The 18,122-nt window shown below is 39.1% G+C and overlaps 1 pseudogene across 1 annotated transcript in view; it reads left to right on the top strand.

Annotated features, from left to right (window-relative positions):
• Positions 1-633: 633 nt before the first annotated feature.
• LOC149201121 (scarecrow-like protein 21 pseudogene) overlaps positions 634-18,122 on the top strand; it is a 106,096-nt pseudogene continuing 88,607 nt past the window's right edge. The window contains exon 1 of the transcript XR_016253861.1: positions 634-1,059. The product of XR_016253861.1 is annotated as a scarecrow-like protein 21 pseudogene (transcript). The remainder of the gene's footprint in view (positions 1,060-18,122) is intronic.

Raw genomic sequence — 18,122 nt, 5'->3', positions numbered from 1 at the left:
ATCTTTGTTACAATACTGACCTTCCTAGCCTTTTACAATGTCAAAAGTGAGCTTGGGAGACATCTCTCCAAGCTTTTTGAGCATAGGAATAAAATCTTAAATCAAAATAAATAATTTGTTTCTTTAGGTCGATAGACCAATGTTTGGTCTCAGTGGACGTTAACCACCACCACCACCATCATCATCAATAAAAATTTAAAATAAAATATAATAATAAATTTTTAAATATAATTAAGAATTTACAATAAGTTAATTTTTATATAAAAAAATATTTTAACAATATATTTTATTTTCAATTAATATTTATTATTAAAAATTAAATAATAAAATAAAATATAATAACCATTTTTTAAATATAATTAAAAATCCTCTATATTCCAAATTCTATGAAATTTAAGTACAATTTTTTCAAACATGATTAAAAATCCAATATAAAACATTATCAATCTCCAGACACTGAAAACTAAATGTAAGTCAATCACGACACAGAATCTTAAATTGTCAAGTTGAAAGAAATTTACAAGATATTTAATCAATTCTTTAAAAACAACATCATATCCTCCATAGATCCTCGAATCTCACACGATGATCATGACATTCCACACCACTGGCGCCCCTTCGGAAAAACAAATGTGGGGTGAATGCAAATTACGGTCCATTCTTTCTCGGAAACCCTCAATTCACTGAACGAGAAACCGTGGGCTAAAATCCCTATACGTGGCAAATTTCCTTAATATCAGGGGTGTGACCGTAGTCCTAATAATAATAAAATGATCGTTACTACGCTTTCATCATTTTGCCAGCTGAGCCAGTACAAACCATGGGCGTTGATAATGGCCTCTGTTTTCAGTGAGGAGCTGGAGGTCACTACATTTCAGACAATTCATGCAGGGAGACATGCTCATCGGGCTTACTGTCATATTTCGCTCTCCATATAGAGTTACAGGCTGCATATTCTAAGCATTTGGTTCACCCAATTTCATATCTGAAGACAAGATTCACTTTTCTGATTCTTTCATGGAGCGCTTGGGGATGGCGTTTTCTGCTTTTGTTTTCTAGGTGGGTACCCTGTTTAACACATCGATGATGCCTATGTTCTTGAGGAGTCCTTTTCCTTCATATTTTTGTCAGTATTTTGGAGAACTGTGTTAGCACTTGTTTCGTGTGAGTACAGGGTCTGTTAGTGTATTTTAGTATATTCTAGGAACAGTTCTTATCTTTTCGTTTTTGGGTTATTGAAAAATTTGCATTTTCGAATGTGGGTCATTGAAAATTTTGCAGTTCTGTATGTCGGTTATCCTCTGCATCAATCAACACTGAAGATAAATGTATTCACATATTTAAAACACATACCCAGTTCTCTCAAGATTTGGGTTATGTATGCCTATAGCTGATGTATCTGTCATGGCAAATGGGATCTCTGTATGTCAAATTCAGTTGATTCTAACCTGAGAATCCTTAGTCTGAAAATTTGAGGCTACTGCATGTTGGTCGGTGCATTCCAATTAATTAGCAGAGGTCACTGTCGCCTAATAGTCAAATTATAGTTGGCCATTCTCTTTAACTTGCTATGATAGCCCTATCTAGAAGTGAACTTTTATCAGTATAATTTACCTGATGAGAATGTGCTAGTTTGCGCTGTAATGTTAACTGATATCGTTCTATTGAGTTGTTTTACATGCTACCCCGACCAAACAGGTGTTGGTAATTAACAGTGTTTATGTGAAGGAATTTGGGTTTTTCTCATCTGGAGCTCGATGTGTCTTCATTTGACATCTGGGTCCGTTAGTGTGATTTCCTGCAATCAGTGTCACTGGTAAGGACAGGCACTTCTACGTTCTACCTGTGTGGGTTTGCCCAAGCTACTGAGAGAACATGGGTTCCGAATAACATGGAGTTGTGTTTAAGCCTTGAGCTGCCTAGCCAGCTCACAAAAGAAAGGGAAAAAGGCCTCAGCAATAGTGATTTCCTGTTAGGTTCACAGAAATCTATGCTGATATGATCATTTAGCAAATACATGGATCTGTCTTTCAATCTCACACATAGAAATACACAGCATATATTAGATTATATTAATCATTCACACAAACAGATGTATAGCTGTATGTGATATTCTTACTTCTTTTGAGGTCATTGGAGATATTTCCCTTTTCAGGGGCATATGTCTGAGGAAAACCTCACAGGATGCCCCCTCTTCCTAGAATATCTGGATGGAGGACAGCTCAACCACCAGTCACAATAATGGGTGATAACCTTGAAGGACTCAATAGTATTTGATTCTGTGACCTATGGCTTCTCTATGGGCAATATGCTTTGGGCAGATGGTTCAACTGATTGAGCTAACACTTAGGGATACACACATACATGAGATTATATTAATCACCCATACACATGGATATCTATGATATACCTTTCCTGAGTTCGTTGGAGATATTCTCCTATGCTTTAGGAGTTTCTGCTCAACTAATCATCATTATTGTATTTGGAAGCCATGCTTTCCATTTATATTTTGCACAGTCAGTATTTCTCTGGATATTTCTGGTAATTTGGTTATAACAAATGCACAGGGCACTACTTTAGCAAGATAAATCATAGAGGAATCACACACTATGACGTATATAAACGATATTCTTACCCTTTGAGGTCATTGGAGATATTTCCCTATTTCTTCGATGTTCTGTTCAACTAATCATTATTATTGTACTTGGAAGCCATTCTTCCCATCTATATTTCTCATGTTCCATATTTCTCTGGATATTTCTGGTAAGTTGGTCATAACAATTGCACAGGCAAGATAGGGGAAATACGCACTACTGAGAGAGTAAGGTAAAAAGCAAATTCTTTCACAGTTTTTGGTGAATTGTGTTTTTTAAAAGAGAGAGTGCGGTGATTAAGGTTGACCTATCTTAGACTTGGCTTATTTACCGTTCGATGGCAGTTGTTGTGGAGTTAAGCCACAGTCCATTATTCATAAGGAGAAAAAAAAAGAAATATGAAATTAATTGTGGGTGTTTTACAGTAGAAGAGGCGGTTGAAGTGCTGCGATTGTCCTTCCTATCTTCTCATAGCTGCATAATCAATAGACATTCTCCTCTTTCTTGTCATTATTGATTCTTGAAAGTATTGATGCTAATGAAATGGAATTCAACGAGTGTTAGATTTGATGAATCCTTTTTTGAAAGGGTCCTTTTAAAATAAAGAGCTAGAAACCTTATTTTAAAGGTTTTTAATGCAAATTAAGCTTGCCAGCGGCCATCCATGATGTTAATGCCTACGTAGTTGGTACATAATGACAGCAATGGAGTTAGCTACATGGTTGATGTTATTATATGGATCATTCAGACTGATCATGCCTTGTAAAATAGAAGAAATTATCATAAACCTACATAAGGTGCAGATAAGATAATATAATTGCACCAAGAGAAGTTCAGTGCTCTTTCATCCTAGTTGGATGGGAAAAAAATTGATGTTGATGTCAAATCTTAAAAAGAAAGAAAGAAAGAAGGAATGTATGGATAGAAATCAATAATAGCATGTGTATAACCATCACACTAATAAAATAAAATGGAAAAAAATATGGTGTTAGACCTCAAATGTTACAATGAAAGGAAGAAGGAAGGAATAAATAGACAGAGAAAAGAATATTAACAATAAAAGAAACTTGCATAGATAATCTTAACTCTGAAATATTTTAAGCACTAAGTGATTTGCGCCTGGGCTATTTTTTTGATTCCTCTTGGTGCTTAATAGATCAGGGTCAAAGATGGATCTTTACTAGTATTATTAATGTCCATGAATGATTAAAAAGGTAGGTCAATAAAGTACACCCAGTAACAACATACTGTAGGAATGCCAAGGCTACTCAGGAAAAATTAAACCAAAAAGAGTAAACACGCCAACGAATAAGAAAGTACAAAAGTAAATAACAAAGGGAGGAGGAACTACTCCTCGTTAGGTACAGTATATAAATAGACGAAGAAGCATTTTCTTCCACCCCAACCATTGTGAAGGTGCTGATGCTCTGCCTGATAATGTCAGTAGGGGAGTCCCAGGGGCTGAGAGGGCCTAGAAAGAATACAGAACTTGTCTAGGGCACACTGCAAAAAGAAACCGTTGTTCACAGTTCACCCTTACAATTTCTAGAATAGGAGTGGATACAAAGCTGTGTTTTTGCAAGCAATGCACCTAAGCTGTGTATTGTGGGTCAGTGCAATGCTAAGATTTGAAAATCTGGATTTCATGGGTTAGATTTCATTAGATCATTATTAGCCATGTAAAGGGAATTCAAAAAAAGGAAAAAATAAAGAAACTAAACTAATTTTGGGTATGATCAGGATTCCTCTTGGTGCTTAATAGATCAGGGTCAAAGATGGATCTATACTAGTATTATTAATGTCCATGAATGATTAAAACGGTAGGTCAATAAAGTACACCCAGTAACAACATACTGTAGGAATGCCAAGGATACTCAGGAAAAACTCAACCAAAAAGAGTAAACAAGCCAACGAATAAGAAAGTACAAAAATAAATAACAAAGGGAGGAGGAACTACTCCTCGTTAGGTACAGTATAGAAATAGACGAAGAAGCATTTTCTTCCACCCCAACCATTGTGAAGGTGCTGATGCTCTGACTGATAATGTCAGTAGGGGAGTCCCAGGGGCTGAGAGGGCCTAGAAAGAATATAGAACTTGTCTAGGGCACACTGCAAAAAGAAACCGTTGTTCACAGTTCACCCTTACAATTTCTAGAATAGGAGTGGATGCAGAGCTGTGTTTTTGCAAGCAATGCACCTAAGCTGTGTATAGTGGGTCAGTGCAATGCTAAGATTTGAAAATCTGGATTTCATGGGTTAGATTTCATTAGATCATTATTAGCCATGTAAAGAAAATTCAAGAAAAAAGGAAAAAATAAAGAAACTAAATTAATTTTGGGTATGATCAGGATTCACAAAAACATGTACAATATCCAAGAATGCGCTTAAGCCATTTTCATACTAAAAATAAGAAATATAAAATATTAAAATGCAAATGGCACAATACTAATGAAGTGACGTATAGCTACATTGATGGAGTTCCTATCAAGTGAAGAACAACTACAAAATATTCCATCCCCATCAAATACCATAAATTTTGTCACAACTTGGCCAAATAAGAGGCTGTCATCACGGAAGTATCCTGTGCTATGCTAGGAGAAAGTTAAGTAATTTTTGACAAGGAAGATGTATCTCTCTCAACATCCAAGGTTGATCTTTTATCTGGTGCAAAGCGATGCACAGTGTGATGTTGTCCATAAGTATGGCAGTCATTTAGGACTCGTAATAGCATAGTATGTGTAGTAGTTTCAGAAGACTGCATAGAGCTCCACAAATGTGAAAAGAGAGTAGAAATGAAGCTTTATTTATGAATAAAAGGCTGAGGATGAAGTTATTGAAAGAGTGTTTGCTGGGGAATTCCAAGAAGTTACAAGTGTTTGTAAATGGCTTCTGACCTATCTCTGGTGCTATATAATCTGTTTAGCAATACTTATGGCATAATTTCAAATATTTGATTTGAAAGGAGTTCATGTTTGGGCTAAAGATTATCTGTTTTATGTCAACTTGATAAAAGGCTAAAGAAGAAGCAAGCTTTGAAGTTCACTTGTTTTTGGTTTTACCATAATGGCTGCAGTGTGATTATCACATTGTAGTTGGTTTATGCAGCGCATGATTAACTATTTAAGCTGCCAGCTTGGTCAAATATTTCAATGTATCTCCATTCCAAATGTATAATGAAAATAAATCCTATGCAAAGCTGTTCTGGCTCTGTCATTATTGATGCATTTGCTTTCATTTGAAATGGTAGTTGCAGAGCCTACCCTTATTCTTTCTTCAACTCTTCTACATGTTCTTGTTGTCTTGTAATCTAATTAAATGCAATTGCGTTCTTGGTGGAATTTATTCAGTGGCTTACTTTAGAATATCCTGCAAGAAACCTTCCAAGGAAATCGGCAAGGCACAGGAAAATCATTAGCTTTGACAAATTATTTGGGGTGGGCTTCTTCATAACCAACATCTTTTATTTTCATGTGAAGCACATCAATTGTACATCTGGTAAAAAAATGCTTTCATGAAAACAGGAAAATTAATCCTAGCTCAAACATTGTCTGCGACATCTATTTTATAAGCTGATCTGGAAGTGGTGCTAGACAATGCATACTTTGCCCACATTTTATGGAATACTAGGATGCCACCCAAGCATATTTTCCCGTAAATCAATAATGATTTTAAAAGATTATTTTATTATATTGTTTATAACACAATAACTGGATATTTTCAACGTGTGCCATCTCCACACAATAAATAAGAATTCCCAAAGATAACTTTTGCATATTTAAGAATGAAAATGGAACAAGACAACTCCCTTCTTTTTTCAGATGTTCTAGTTACTTGTCAACCTGCTGGTTCCCTTTCCCTTCAGGTTTCTTGAAAAAAGACTCACACTGACAAATACCTCCATGCCCATTCCCACCACAACCCTATTCAAAATCTGCTGTCATTAAAACTCTCATTTCTAGAGTGTCAAATCTTCCAAAGGTCCTAGATGACTGTTGCCTTATGTTTCTATTAATTAAATAAATCAGATCTGAACTTATTTAATCACATAAATGAATATAATCACATAAATGAATATGTCTGAACATTCAACATTCACACATATCGATGGAGAAATGAACAGTGGAAGCAATAAGTGAGTAACACATATGTACAGTGATTTTTCCCTTCAAATCAGCTTATCATTCCATTGTTTAAACCTTAGAAGGTACCTCAACAGTCTGTTGTAACTTGGCAGCTATATAGTAAACAAAACACTACATAACAGAGAAGTATAACCTGCTGAAATAGAAGTATGGCTCTGCTGAAAAAAGAAGGCAACAACTACTGCTGTACGACTGTACAGTGCTGTTGCTGTATGGATTCCCTATTACTGTTTGCTACAACAGATCTGCACTTTCTTTTCTCAGATTCACTCTACTTAAGTCTTATCTTGGTCTTCGCCTTGCTCAAGTGTTCTAATGTGTGTTTCAACTTCTCCCATCTTGTCCTATTTATGCTTTGAGGGAGATTATTAATCTCCTTGATTCTTGCAACTAATTTTCCATATCTTAGCATGTTAATTTTAGGCATGTTCTATGCTAGAGCAATTTATTAATTTTTTTTCCATATTAGCAATCACATTAGCATAAAGTAAACTGCAGATAGAACATAAATATAAATCGCAGAAGACAAGCCAAGACAAGAGGACACAGGATGTGGCGCAAGCCAGGGACAAACCCCACAATGTGTGGGGAAACCCTTTGATCAAATCTTCTTTTATCTTCAAAGTTCAGCAGAGAAAGAGGGAGAGAGAGATAGTACATTTACAACAAAAGTCAACACTTTGACTTGTCTAGATCTAGCATAGATCATTTTGTATAACGATGAGATCAGTTGAAGACATTCTGCTTCAACTGATTCTCCAAGGTGACTCCTTCACCTATCATCGTGCTGCATCTCGTCCATTTGCTGCACCTTACCGTGTAGCGCCATCATGCGCATCATGCATCATCATGCTACTCATGATCTCATATATCACACAACCCATACATCATGCTGCTGCCCATGACTGTGTTATACATATGTGCCTAGATCACACATAATGCTGCTGACCATGACTGTGTTATATATATGTGCCCAGATCACACAAACTGCTGCCCATCAGTGTGTTATATATGTGCCCAAATCACACATAATACTGCTGCCCATGACTGTGCTATATATGTGCCCAGATCACACATAATACTGCTGCCCATCACTGTGTTATATATGTGCCCAAATCACACATAATACTGCTGCCCATCACTGTGTTATATATATGTGCCCAGATCACACATAAACTGCTGCCCATGACTGTGTTATATATGTGCCCAGATCACACATAATAACAATGTCCTTATCTCTATGCCACCGAAGTTTATATACACCTACACAATATCATTGCTGTTCACTGTATTAGGGCTGCGTATGATTCATAATGAACAGCGTATTTGCATGAACAACGTATATAATCCATGATGACTGTGTTCCATAATATATATGACTTGTATATATCAGCGTTCCATTCATCATAAATATAACTGCATTCATAATGAATATGACCCGTATATCTCTGTGTTCCATTCATCATCAATATAACTGCGTCCTGAATATCTCTGCATTCCATTCATCATAAATATAACTGCGTCCATAATGAATATGACCCGTATATCTCTGCATTCCACTCATCATCAATATAACTGTGTCCATAATGAATATGACCCATATATCTCTGCGTTCCACTCATCATCAATATAACTGTGTCCTATATATCTCTGCATTCCATCAATATAACTGCGTTCATTACAACGTTGATTTTCCACTGCGGATACTGCGGCTACCCTGCGTGGTATATTATATTGTCATGACTGCGTGTAGAGTAGGGTTTCCAGCGTACAAGTTCTCAGCGTATAGGTGTTGTGCATTGTATGAACTGCTTGCTAAGTTATATTGTCATTCCCATATTGCGTATTATATGAAAGCATGCTACAGCATGAAATGTCCACGTATCTCATCTGCGTATATTGATAGGGTTGTCCACGTAGGTTTTCTTTGCTGCGTATCACTGTCTCCATATTATATGACTGCGTTCCTTTGATATGACTGCGCTCCTTTTATTTATGTCATGCTTTGACTGCTTCATTACGCTGACTTCATAACTGCGTAAAGATTAATAACTTTAAGGTTTGACTGTGTATAGAACCTCCTTGTCTGGACAACGTATAAATGTCTTCCTTGATTTGTGGCTGAGTGTCTCTATTTCCAGCGTGTAAATTAGGGCATCATCTTAGGGCATCCTTCATTAGTGTCTCTCATTCTCCAAAAACCCAAGACATGGAGAGGAGAACACATGAAGAATGTGTATGTCCAAATGACCTCAAGTCCTCTTCAATTTATGCTAAAACGTAGGTGATGAATAGACATGACGTTTGGGCTTCCTGAGCCTACGTAAGAGCTGGTCGGCTTGATAATAATTACATAATTGAAATAAATTCATATCTCCATAAATACTTATCGGAATCGGGTGATCTTTGGATCAATCCTACACCTCTTGATGAGAGGGATCCAATAAAAATATCAGCTGCCATAAATAAGCTGACCCACATGGAGTTTGGCCCTAGTTGCCAATTTAACATAGCAACTAATCTTGTTAATCCGAGCAACCACTTTATCTCCACAATGAGGTGTACGACTAAGATTAGAAAAAATCTAACTCACTAATTTCTAGATTTTTTCATTTAGATTTCTGAGACTAGGAGAGCATGGGAAATTTGACTTTCACTTTTATTTTTTTAAGTGAAATTACAAGATGGTATATTTCCCACTTTTAGTAAGTGGTTGTGAAAATTTCATCTATCACGAAATTATTTTCCTAATTGTTAATTTATTTAACAATTTATTTGCAGTTTGCTACAGAAAATACCAAATAATTCCCACTGTGATTTTCACAAAGAAATACCGTAGAGGAAAAATAGCGCTGGAATTTGAGAAAATCTAGCGCACATAAAAATATGACACTGTTATTTTTGAACAATTGTCCTCGGAAAAACCCAACTTGGGAAAACCAGTTTAGCAGCTGAGGGTTTTATTATTATGCAACAGTGAGAAATTCTGAGTGCAATAATCTAGATGCCGAAATCTAGCTATTTTGCAGAGGAAATAATGGCAAAGATATCTAGAGGGAATTTATCCTCACTCCGGGCAATTCTGACATTGGACTGCCTTTGAAAAGCAAGCCATCCAACTAGGCCTGCGCAGTGTCTGCATCAACCTGATGTTGCATGCTGCAATTGCTGCCCAAAATGACCGCTAGTCTAGCTGTTCTGCCTGCTGCTGACTAGGAAAATGTCTCTCCGACACTTTGGAACCTCTGCCCGACCTTTGGAATTGAAAACGTCTTCCTTTCCAACAAATCGAACAACCTTCTTGAGGCTCTACTCTGCCTTTGCGCAACCTCCTGGAGAAATCTCGGCGTCTCTGCAAATGCACTCGCTGGATCTTGAAAAATTCCTCTAGCGTCATTGCCCCTGCCCCTCACTGACTCTACTTCCTCACTGAAGCTCGAACTCTCCGGCAATTGACTACTGCTACTCTCGAAAATCGAATTTTCCAAGTGTCTCTGGTGTGTTTTCTCCAAGTGCCCAACGACTTCTTCTTATAATCCTCTGTTGGAGCACTAATGACCAAGATTAAAACTTAATCAATGGATAGGATCATATCAGAGTCGATCCGTGTGAGTTTCTAGATGATTCACACCTTGACTTAATTAATTTTGATTAATTAACCATATTCCCTAAGTTTAGACTTGGGAAATATTTAAAAAATCAATTAATAATGTAATTAAGTCATTTCTAGGTGGAATTTCTAGAAAAGATGTCTAGGTTTTGGAGATCTCATGTATTCTAACCTCTCCATCAAATTTCATGGTTGGAACACATCCATTGCTACAGAAACTAACACTCCCTCTTAGCGAGGACTGTGTTTTCTGTCTAGTGCTGCATATCCTGCCACAACACCCTGTTTTTGTATCACCTTTGTCATGTTGATGATGTCTGGCCATAATGCCCACCAACCACTGTGCAACTCGGATGCTGCATCTGCGCTACTGCTGACACTGCCATACTGTTGCCAACACTGCATTTGTGCTACTGCTGACACTGCCATACTGTTGCCAACACTGCATTTGCATTGCAACTCCCTCTCATTTGTTGCTGCTGCAGCTGCAACTCAACTATTGCAATTGAGAAGCATCCAAAATACTGAATCGATCATGTTCAGTGTGATGCATCTGTCTCCTGAGTCTTGATTGCTACTAGCTTCTGCATTATCACTGAAGAATCTGCACAATTGCTAACTCTGCACTTGCCACTCTGCACCGCTGTCAACACTGCACTACGCTTCTCAACTTCTAACTGCTACTAGTTTGCAACTATCACTCTGGAACTGACTGTATCAACTGCCACTAATCCATCCTACTACTGAATACTATGGCCCCCCGTAGCTAGGTAATGATCCATGAAGACACATCAAGGATCTTGCCCAATCTCTGCAACTCTGAACTCTGATCTACTCATACTGCTGCTGTTCTGCTACTATCTTTGCACCGCTGCTGCAACTACTGCAATAGTGAGTCTGATCGCCCCAGATCCTGAAGCACTAGCTTCCATAGGGATGCTCCCTCTGAAACTAGACTCCCTTTGAGTCTCAATCTCCCTATGGGAAATCTCGCTGCCCCCTCCTGGAAACTCGCACTGTCCTCCTGTACTGGAAACTGGACTGTGTAGTTCTACACTAGGAATATTCTGGTTGGAACTGCACTTGCATACTGCAACTGGGCAATTCCCACTGCTTGTGTCACTGCGTTTAGTTCTGCAACTATCTCCCAGGTACTGATTGCAACTAGATTTGCAACTGTCTAATGACAAATTGTGTCTGTTGACACTAAACCTACTACTATGATACTGTGGGCTCCTATAGCAAAGGTGATGGTCCTGCTGCAACAATCTAGAATTCATCTGACTGATCTCCTTGTTGCAAATGCGTTAGACCCTGCCCAATATGGCACATTGGAGTCTTATACTCCTCCTCCTCCTGGATCTGGTGCCTCATTGTCTCTTTTCAAGCCTAGTCCCTGGCTAGGACCTTTCCTGTCTTTGCAACTCACACTGAACAACTCACACTTCCTCCAGCTTTTGCCTCTGACAACAGGAAGTCAGTTTGCTACCCAGATTTGCATTTTGGCTAACTCGCACAACCTCCTTTGGAAATCTCGCACGGTCATCCCTGCAAAGCTGCAAAATTTGTGAAACTAAAAAAAAACTGGAGAAAATAAACCTGAAAATCTCCCTCTTTCCCACTGCTCGGCTGCTGGATCTGCTACTCGCACTCCCTTTTGGAGTGAGAGGATCTGCTCACAACTACTGCCAATCTGCAATTGGAAAAATTAGATCTCTAAATCTCGAGATTTCCTGGGAGAAATTTTCCCTCTGTGTGTGCTTTTTTTCTCTTCCACCCGACGCTGGTTCTGCGGCTGCAAAACCCTTTGCGTCCAACCAAGGACTCTGCTCACCGAAAATATGAGTTGCAACTGCTCCCTCTGACTGCTAGAATCATTAACTTGGGCAACTCGACTTTTCTGCAACCCTACAACTAAAAATCGAATTTTCTGCCCCAGTAATTCAGCCTGCCTGTCAATGAACTGCACAACCTCTAGGAATTTTGGCTTGCTGTTCCCACTGAAAAACGAAATTCCCTTCTTTGCTTCTAAGCTTCCCCACTGATCACTCATGCTCTGATACCATGTGAAAATTTCATCTATCACAACAATTGGAAATTATTTTCCTAATTGTTAATTTATTTAACAATTTATTTAAAGTTTGTTATGGCAAATACTAAATAATTCACACTGTGATTTTCACAAATAAATGCCGCGGAAGAAAAATAACATTGGAATCTGAGAAAATTTAGTGCACACATAAAAATATGACACCGTTATTTTTGGACACATGTCCTCGGAAAAACCCAACTTGGGGAAACCGGTGCAACAACTGAGGGTTTTATTATTATGCAGCGATGAGAAATTCTGAGTACAATAATCTGGATGCTGAAATCTGGCTATCTTGCAGAGAAAATATTGGCAAAAATATCTAGAGGGAATTTACCCTCACTCCGGGCAATTCCGATACTGGAATGCCTTTGAAAAGCAAGCCGTCCAACTAGGCCTATGCAGGCTCTGCGTCAACTTGATGATGCCTGCTGCCCAAATGACTGCTAGTCTAGCTGTCCTGCCTGTGCTGCTGACTAGGAAAACGCCTCTCCGACACTCTGGAACCTTTGCCTGACCTCTGGAATTGAAAACATCTTCCTTTCTAGCAAATCGAATTACCTTCTTGAGGCTCTGTGCTGCCTCTGTGCAACCTCTTGGAGAAATCTCAGCTTCTCTGCAAATGCACTTGCTGGATCTGGAAAACTTCTCCAACCTCACTATCCCTACCCCTCACTGACTCTGCTTCCTCACTGAAGCTCGAACTCTCCGCAATTGACTACTGCTACTCTGGAAAATCGAATTCTCCAAGTGTCTCTGGTGTGTTTTCTCCAAGTGGCCATCGACTTCTTCTTATAATCCTCTGTTGGAGCACCAACGACCAAGATTAAAACTTAATCAATGGTTAAGATCATATGAGAGTATATCCGTGTGAGTTTCTAGTTGATTCGATCCTTGACTTAATTAATTCTGATTAATTAACCATATTCCCTAAGTTTAGACTTAGAAAATATTAAAAAAATCGGTTAATAATCTAATTAAGTTATTTCTAGGTGGAATTTCCAGAAACGATTCTGGGTTTTGGAGCTCTCATGTATTTTAGCCTCTCCATCAAATTTCACGATTATAACACATTCGATCTTATAGAAACTAACAGTGTTCACTAGAAGTTGTCTTGAACTACTATTCGCATGTTCACACCTAACTTGTGCAAGAAGCTTTTGCCTGAGCTATATTTCTCAATGCAGAGCTATTTGAATCTTTTCCCTCTAACATCTGAATAAAGAACCAACCCACTTCATTAAAGCTTTACACTCAAATGGCTATTCTCTTTCTCAAATCAACAAAGTTTTTTGGGTTGCCCTTCATCCTAAATTTGTATCCTGTACATTCATGGCATCATGGATTGATTATCCAAAATCTTGGTTAAAAAGAACATTAAAACTCTCTTTAAGCCTCACAAAACCCCCAACAATTATTTAGAAACTTAAAAAACAAATTTGACCCATTTTTCTACGACAATGTCTATCAAATTCCTTGCTCTTGTGGCAAATCTTAGATCCGACCTTGACCATAGATTGGTGCGACCTCAACAAAGCGTGCATACTTCACAATGGCCTCAATAGCTTAGTGAGTTCAGATTTCGCAACACCAATTAGTGGAGATTGTCTCAACTACAACAATATTCCTCCTCCTCCAAACATCAACATAACACATCACCCAACTATTCTTCTGACGCTTCTTCAAGATCCTTTATCTTGAACTTCCTCCATTTAACCTCGGATGCTAGGAGAGACAGATCTAGATCCAATAGACTGTGAGACACATTGCTCATTGCCTATTTCCTTGTTCCGTATCTTGGAACTATCTATATTGTACATCTCTATGTTGGAGTGACCTTCATTTATGGAATCTAGATATTGTTTCCACATGACCTTAGATTAGATTTAGATCCTTGCTTTCTGCAATCTATATATTGGAGTTGTTGCCTCAAAATCTAGTAGGTCTTGTGAGGGGAGCTCACAAGGCAAGAACTAGACCAAGCGACAATAATATGAGGTGTCACCCCCATTACCTCAGCTACTACCTCTTGCTCTTTTGTGGATCTTCACCACTAGGGAGGCTTCCCTTTAGTAAGGTCACCTAGAAATATATGCTAAGTACAAGGGATAAGGTGACAAGATAGGCTTATGGAAGACAACTCTTCCTAAGAAAAAGGATTAACAATCACAATAGTGCAATTTTCCTCCTCCAATGTGCCTAGTTAGGGCACAATGTGATTTAGGACTTGAGAAATAACAAGCCAAAAGGATCAACCTAGAGTTAGAAGGCCAACAAAAGGCTTCCAATGGATGAATACCTTCAAGTTCTGGAACAAGAAGCCTTCAACAAGCCCCAAGTTGAAGCCTAGGGCAAACCGAGGCTTTTTTAGGGCAAAATTTGCCTGGGGCACAAGACTTTGACCTTAAAATGGATGGATTAGCCACTAAAAATAGTTGATTTTGACTCTAGAGCACCTCCAAGATGCAGGAAGTTGGTTGACTTTGACCCAAATTTGAGGATTCTTCCTGATGACACCCTATTGGACCTAGCATGCCCCCAGGCTTGGCCTTGACACAACTTAATGGGCAGGAGTTGATTCAGGACCCAGATGAGGATGGTCTCACACTGAGAGACTAGAGAGGGCTTGTTGCACTAGAAGAAGCCCCAATGTTGGAGAGGAGGAGGCCTCATTTGGCAGTGGGAGACCCACGGAGACCACTTTGTGGCACCCCAGTTGCATCTTGGGACCCAATAGGAGGTATTGAGGTGAATTTTGTTAGGATATTCCTACACACAAGAATAGTTAAGTATAACTTGGTCTAGTGTATAGTTAGGTAAAATGTCTTTCTTTAGTATGTACTTTTTGTAACTTACAATTTGATGGTCACGATATGTTCTAGACATGAAGTGATCTGACAATTCATTTTCTCCTCGGTATTACCGACACTTGATTTGTGGCTTAACACCCGATTGGTCCATGATCTATATTTAAAGAGCATGGAGGGTCATTTGTGAGGTGACCGTTCATGAGAGAGCTTATGTAAATTTTCTTTCTTTTACATTAATAAATTGCCTAAAGTGGCCATGGTGGCTTAGGCCGTGGATTGTTTCCCTCTTTGAGGGTTTTAACCACGTCAAGAATATTGGTGTATTGATCTGTGATCTGTTTGTGACCGGTGTCCTTTGGTGTTCTATCTGAGGAACTTACCCTGTAAATTCCTACATGGTATCCGAGCTATTTGAGGGCCGCATCCGTTGGTGATCCAAATCCGAAGCCTGTACAACTGCATTCGACTGTTGTTTTCTAGATCTAATGTTTCTGACTGCTTTCGGGTCGAGAGGACTACTCTATTGTGTTAGGAGCATCTGTTCCAGTGAGGAACCCATTTCGTTTCACACGAAAAGGTTTCCGGTAGCCCTAGCTACGTCATTTTTAAGATCTGGAAGTATACAGTCTTTATTTGCAGTTTTAGTTATTTACTTCTCTATTTATTTCGGTTTATTTATCTATCTGTTTATTATCACCGGATCCATACCTTTCATTTTTGTGTATGCTCTTTGCCCCGCGACTCTGTGCAATTTGGGCAAATCAGAAACAAAAAGGAAGGATTTTTCTTATGTGTATGCTCTTTTCCGCTGCGCTTTAATGTGATTTTGGAAAATCAGAAACATTGAGGAAAATATTTAGTTTTCGGCGATATCTAACTTCAAGCTGTAAGGTTTGGTTTTTTTTGCATGTCCGTTTTGGGTTGTATGGTTTTTTGTTTTGTAGGCAAAAATGGCTTTCTCAAGTAAACACGCACTCCAAAGCTTCAGTGACTAAAAAAAAACCCCTTCGTCTTTTCCAAAAATTACTCTCTTTTAAACTGGCTCACTTGGTCCAAAGTTACTTTATGAGAATAGAGGTCTTGGGTTCAAGTCTTTCTTTTTGTTGAGTTACTTTTTCAAAAAGCACATATAACTTATGTTTTAAAGTTACTTTATGTAAAAGTGTTCTCACCCATTATAACAAGTGAGTCACTTATAATTTTAAAGTCTCTTTATCTTTTATTTAAGTTACAATTTAGCGGGTAACTCATGTTGGAATTTTAAGTCTAACTGTTAGAAATCCTTCCTGTACTTTCTGATTTATTTCTTCCTACTATTTTGTTAATTAACAAGTTATTTACCATGTAAATACTGAAAATAAATACAAGTACACTCTCAACACGTACAGATTATCAACTGAAGGAAAAACAAGCACACAAGTGACACGTTATTTTTGGACTACTGTCCCCGGAAAAACCCAATGCGGGAAAATCGGTGTAGCTATCTGAGGGTTTTATTATTAAGCAGTTTCAGAATACAATCTGGGTGCCAGAAATGGCTCATCCGCACGAAATCTCCTAGCGTCGACCTCTACGGTCTGCTTCAACCTCTCTAGCCCAGCGTCTGCCTAGCGTCAGCCTCTTTGGCCCAATGTCAGCCTCTCAGGGCTCAGCCTCAGCCTCTGGAGGCTCTGCGTCTCCCACGCTGGCCGCCCTCAGGCTCTGCGTAGCTCCTCGCTGCCTCTCTGTGGCCTCTGGCTGCTTCTGCGTGGCCTCTAGCTAGCTCTGCGTCAACCCTCTCACGGCTTTTGCGCTGATGCTCGCGGTACTATCTATGCCTCTCTGCTACTGCATTCGCTGCCCCTTAGTTGCAACTTTGATCACTCCTTTGACCCTCAAGCCTCCTCTTATACTTTTCTTATTGACAATTCAACGGTCAAGATTAAGTCCCTAATCAACGACTAAGATGAGATTTGGCTTGATCCATGACTTTTGGACCATTCTAACTCAATTTTATATTAATTGACATTAATATTTTATTTTCCCTAAGTTTAGACTTAGGGACTCCATTAAAAATATTAATTATTTTAATATCTCCCAAACTGGTTAGATTCTGTCCAAACCATTTCTGGGTATTTGAGATCTCATGTGCTTTAGCCTCTCCACCAATTTTCGTGGCTAGAGCACATCTGATGCTACCCCAAATCAACACTCCCTCTTAGCGAGGACTATGTTTTGGTAATACTCCTCACTGAGTATCACCCTGATCATCCGACATCGGTCCTTGTGTTGATGCTAGGCTTGTTGCCCAACATCCTTTGCACTGCTGCATCATGTACTGCTACCTATGGCCCTGCCACCGCCACTGTTGCATTTGTATGACAACTCTCTCTGCATCTGTGCTGCTGCCCATGACCTTGCCACTGCCACTGTTGCATCTGCACTGCAACCCCTCGTCATGCTGCATCGTGCTGCTTATAACACTGCCACTGCTAAATGCTGCACTGCGACTCAGTTACTGAGAAGTAAGTAATTGATCTCCCAACTTTGACATCCCCGTTAGGCTAGAAACACTCCCGATGCTAAAGCTCCCTCTGTCACTCCATCCGCATCCGTCTCTACTGACATCTGCGAGTCCTGCTACTCCTCTTCGGGGCTGTCGTAGCAAGGTCTAATCTTGAGGATCCTGTCTCTCATCGCTTGTAGTCTGTCTGACTACAGCTCGACGTCTCCCCACTTCCTCTCTTGAGGTGCATGAGCACTCATGGCACAATCATCATCTATCTCCACTTCTTTCTCCGCCCTTGCTGGCATAGCCTTGGTCTCAGAAGCCTCTTCTTCCTCGGACACTGGTTCGCATAGTGATCCAGTTCTCCATAGTGGAAGCATTTGACCTTG

This window comes from Pinus tabuliformis, chromosome 2_1 (genome assembly GCF_031772625.1).
Source record: "Pinus tabuliformis cultivar Carrire ecotype Pingquan chromosome 2_1, CPIR1, whole genome shotgun sequence".
In the NCBI taxonomy this organism is placed as follows: Eukaryota; Viridiplantae; Streptophyta; class Pinopsida; order Pinales; family Pinaceae; genus Pinus; species Pinus tabuliformis.
Note: the sequence above shows the minus strand (reverse complement) of the source record. Positions and strands in the feature narration are given on the sequence as shown.